Below are 5,069 nucleotides of genomic sequence, written 5' to 3' on the forward strand. Positions count from 1 at the left end.
TGACCCGTTAGCCTGAGACCAGAAAAACGAGATGGTTCTCAGCCACCACTACCAACTGCTTTGATAGGGATCACACTAGAAGGTCCTGGACAGAGTGGGAGAAAAATGTAGGACAAAATTCAAATTCATAAAAAAGACCAGACTTACTGGTTTGATAGAAACTGGTGGAAGTCCCGAGACTAGGGCCCTTAGACACCCTTCAGACCTGAAACTGAACCCACTCCCAGAGATCACCTTTCAGCCAAACAACAGACAGGCCTATAAAGTGAACAATAATACCCGTGAGGAATGTACTTCTCAGAACAATCAACCATCCAAGAGCAAAAGGGCAGCATTTGTGCCAAAACAAAGTTCAGAAGGCAGGAAGGGGCTGGAAAGATGGGCGAATGGACACGGGCAACCCAGATAGGAAAGGGGTAGAGTGCTGTCACATTGAGGGGATGGCGACTAATGTCACAAAACATGGGAAACTAAGTTGCTTTGTAAACTTTCACCCAAACCACAATAAAATGTTCAAAAAAAAAAAAACTGAAATTTTTTTTCTGAAGAAATGTTCATTTTCCTAACTCCATTGGTGAGCTCTCGCGCCTAAGAAACTTGTAGATTCAGCCCAGATTGCTGGCAGGAGCCTCTGCGTAGTTGTTGCCAATAAGAGATCATGTCCCATTTTGTCATCTGTCCCCAGAGTTCTATTAAGTAAACAGATAAACACCCCAAGAGCTGGAATCCAAGAGGGAGTCAATACTCTCTCTGCTGGTAAAGTACTTTTTGATTGTCTCTAATGGCATTTATCCTAAACTAAATTGGCGTAAGGCATTGTTTATTCCCCGTCTTTCCTATGGCTGCAGCCCACCCACAGCGTGGGAGGGCTAAACAATACTCAGCAGGCAGGAAGGAGACAAAGAATTTTGAGGCTGGGAGAGGAATGCAGACTGGTTTCGAGGGTAGAAAAGGGTAGAGAAGAGTTTATATAATTTTATAAACCCAGTCTATAAAATTGAAACTGTTACAAATTTTCTTAAGAGTTGGACATGGAAAGAGAACAGGACACTTCTCCAGAGCCTGTCCATAAAGGGAAACTTGGATGACATTTTAGCTTGTCTAGATTGTACCTGTCATGCAAGGCCAGTGCAGATGCCCCCGCTTCTGGGAAGCCTTCTATGTTCTTATACTATAATCACATGTGTAACAGGGATACTCACTCCGGGGCATCCCTAGCTGACAGCACACTAATGTGCCCTAGGCTGGCATCAAGGAGACTTATGGTGGTCCTCAAGTGTTTATGTGGCTCCTGGGGGAATTGTGGCCAGAGGGTTTCGAGGTGAGGGCAGTGGTGGTTCAGTGGTAAAACTCTCACCTTCTATGCAGGAGATCTGGGTTCAGTTCTCAACCAATGCACCTCAAGCACAGCCATCACTTATCCCTCACTGGAGGCTTGCATGTTGCTATGATGCTGAATGGGTTTTAGCAGAGCTTCCAGACTAAGATGGACTAAGAAGAAAGGCCTGGAGATCTACTTCTGACAATCAGCCAAGGATCACAGTGATACGATCTGCAACCCATCATGGGAATGGCACAGGACTGAGGAGCATTTTGTTCCGTTGTGCGTGAGGTCACCATGCGTGAGGGACCAATTCAACAGCAGTTAACAATAGCGACAACTTGAAGCACAGGTGGGGTGAGTGTCCTGTTCATGCTCTGATGAACTGCTTCTGGGCTGAGGTGCTGGAACGAGTCCTGGGGTTCACAGCTCTTCAACATGCAGTGGATACTCGTGTGTTATCCCTCACCGTAGTTCTTCTCTGGGTCCACTGCCCCGGCACTTTCTGGACCTTGGTCCAACCAAGACAAATTCTCAGGAATAGAGAGGCTGGGCTTCCACTCCTCCAGACTCAGGACCTCCTTTCCCTATCTCTTCACTCCTGTCTCTTCCTCAGGTTCCTAAAAACAGTTGCCATGGAATCCATCCTGACACACAGTGATCCCATGCATGTCAGAGTAGAAGTGTGCTCCGTAGGTTTTTCAATGGCTGGTTTTTCAGAAGTAGATCTCCAGGCCTTTTTTTCTGAGGCACCCCTGGAACCTCCCACCTTTCAGCAGCTGAGCGCATAACCATTTATGTCACCTCAGTTTCCAACCCATTCCCTTCTTCAGCCTCTCTCAAAGGTCCTCATTTTTTCTTTTAATTTCTTTTTATTTATTTAATTAAATTATTTATTTTTACCATCAAATAGCTTGATGGAACATCCTAAAATTTGTTTGCCCTCACATGGGGGTGAAGAGGACCTAATTCCTAGAAACACCAGCTGATTGCTTGCTGGAGGAGTAAACCAATGCTTCCAACCCTTTCTGATGAGTCATCATACACCAAAGATGGGAAAAAAGGACTTTTGTTAGAGCAACAAAGCATAAATAAAATAAAAACAAAAGAAGCCCACAAACTAGATTCTTAGTGGGCCACCCTGCAAGCTAAGTCTTTGGTGAGTTACCTTGTATACGTTTATATAAATGCCTCCTATTCCTACCAGGGCTTTCGTGATTCAGTGATAGAATTCTTACTCTCCATGGGGGAGACCTGGGTTCAGTTCCTGGCCAATGCACCTCATGCACAGACACAACCCGTCTGTCACTGGAAGCTTGCATGCTGCTATGATGCTGAACAGGTTCAGCAGAGCTTCCAGACTAAGATGGACTAGGTTTTTTCCCAAATGAAAACGTTGTGGATCGTAGTGGTTTGAACCCCAACCAAAGTCCCTTCGCTATTTGGTTGCTATCCCTTGACATATGCTCCTATATCTATAGCTTTCTTCTAGTGAGACCTTTGGAAGAAAATTAAATATTTCAGCTGTGGTCCGACCCATACAGAACATGGACTATAACAGAGCCATAACATTAAAACCTCTCTGTAGAGAGCAACCCATTAACCAGTACCCTTATGGTCACTCAAGCAAGCAGTTAAAAACCCGCCTAATTATTCTTGGCTTTAACCCATATTTCTCCATCATGAGCTTACAGATATCATAAGAGATCTTGGTAAATGCTACTGAGATCCCAAAACACTCTGTCAATTATAGTTTCCTGATCTACTTGAATAACGTATTAATTAGGGTATAATTCTGTTTACATAGCTTAAATAAGACAGAAGTTTGCTTTTCCTCTAATGTAAACGCCAAAGCTGGTAGGGTAGCTCTGCTCCAAGAAATTATCAAGGTCATAGGTTCTTATTGGTCAACCACACCCAGATACAGCACTCATGAGCACAGTCTTAAAAGACTCACTCATCCACGTTTCAGCAAATGGCATGTACCTTCCTTTAAGGGAATGATCCTTAAAAAAATACTTTTACTCGTATTCGTTGTCAGAAATTGGTCACATGTTCTAAACCTAGCTTCAAGTGAGGCTGGGATATCTAGTTTTTATTTTGGGTAGCTTGGTAGGCTGAACCATGGCCTCCCAATGATGCCCATGCCCTAATGCCCAGAGCCACTGAATTGTTATCTTACATGGCAAAGGGATTTTTCAGGTGTGATTAACTTAAGGATCTTGAGATAGGGAGATTATCCTGGATTTTCTGGGTAGGCCCATTATAATCATAAGGGTTCTTATAAGAGGGAGCCAGGAGAGTCAGAATGAGATAAGGCAGAGGATAGAAGCAGAGGCCATAGAGAGAGAGGGAGAGAAAGAGAAGTTGACTTGAAGATGCCATAGTTAGTGCTAACCACAAGGGGCCACAAATGAAGGAATGCAAAAACCAAATCGGTTGCTGTGGAGTAGATTCCAACTCATAGTGACCCTATAGGATAGAGTAGAACTGCCCCATAGGGTTTCCAAGGAGCAGCTAGTAGATTCGAACTGCTGACCTTTTGGTTGGCAGCTGAGCTCTTAACCACCGCGCCGCCAGCCTCTAGAAGCTAGAAAAGGCAAGAAAAGAGATTCTTCCCTAGAGCCTCTGGAAGGAACACAGGCCTGCTGATCCATTTTAGACTTCTGACCTCCAGAACTATAAGATAGTAAAATTGTGCTGTTTTAAGCCACTAAATTTCTGGTAATTTTTTATAGCAACAATAGGAAACTAATGTAGTAGCCATTTGTTCTGCTAAAATTTCTGTTACTATGGGAAAAGGAAAGAATAGATATTGGGGGGTAATTAGCAGTCTCTGCCGTGTTTTTTTTTAGTGATCTCATGCCTGTTACTATAAATCACTTCTTTCTCTTCAAGTTGCCCACAAGTATTCTTTAAAGAATACTTTAAAGAAACAAAAACAGCAACAACAAAAACATTCTTCAGCTTGCTTGCATTCATTGTTGAACTCATTGGTCTGTAGCTCTAGGAATTTTTTCTATTTCTGAAAATATTCGTTTTTTCAGCACCTCTCTTGTTCTTTTGGATGCATCAGAGAGAACCAACTACAGTTCAACCATCTCAGTTACACGCTCTTGGTACTCTGAAGTGTAAATTGCATGGGCTCAAGACTTAAGTCATTTAAAGCAGTGGGATGTTCTTACAGTTTCTTCATGCTTCTTGGAGCATCTGTCCCCACCTATGAATGGTTGTTTCACCCTTGTCAGTAAGAAGATCGTTCTCCTTAAGAGAGAATTCAGAAACTACATAGATGCTGAAGAGTTCTGCTTCTTTTTATGTCACCCATCAGTAGAGGAGCCCTGGTGGCTCAGTGGTTAAGAGCTCAGCTATCAACCAAAAAGTGGACAGTCACTCCTTGGAAACCCTATGGGGCAGTTCTACACTGACCTATAGGGTCACTAGGAGTAGGAATTGAATCGACCACAACAGGTATCAGCAGCATACCATAAGCATCCAGCAATGGACTTTGAAGTTCTGGCTTAAATTACCTTGGATGATATCAGATCACCTCCATAGGATGCATGGAGGCCAGAGCATTGCTGCTCTCTCTCGTCCAACCAGAAAAATGTAAAATAACCAGTTTAGAAGATGGCGCTCTAGGCAGAAACACCACGCCGTCCCTCCACAACAAAGATCCGAAAAACTAAGCCAAACAGAGAATCAACAATCCTGAAACCCTAGAACATCAAATGAAGAGATAAAGAAC

The sequence above is a fragment of the Trichechus manatus genome, unplaced genomic scaffold (genome assembly GCF_000243295.1).
Source record: "Trichechus manatus latirostris isolate Lorelei unplaced genomic scaffold, TriManLat1.0 scaffold00227, whole genome shotgun sequence".
Taxonomy (NCBI): domain Eukaryota; kingdom Metazoa; phylum Chordata; class Mammalia; order Sirenia; family Trichechidae; genus Trichechus; species Trichechus manatus.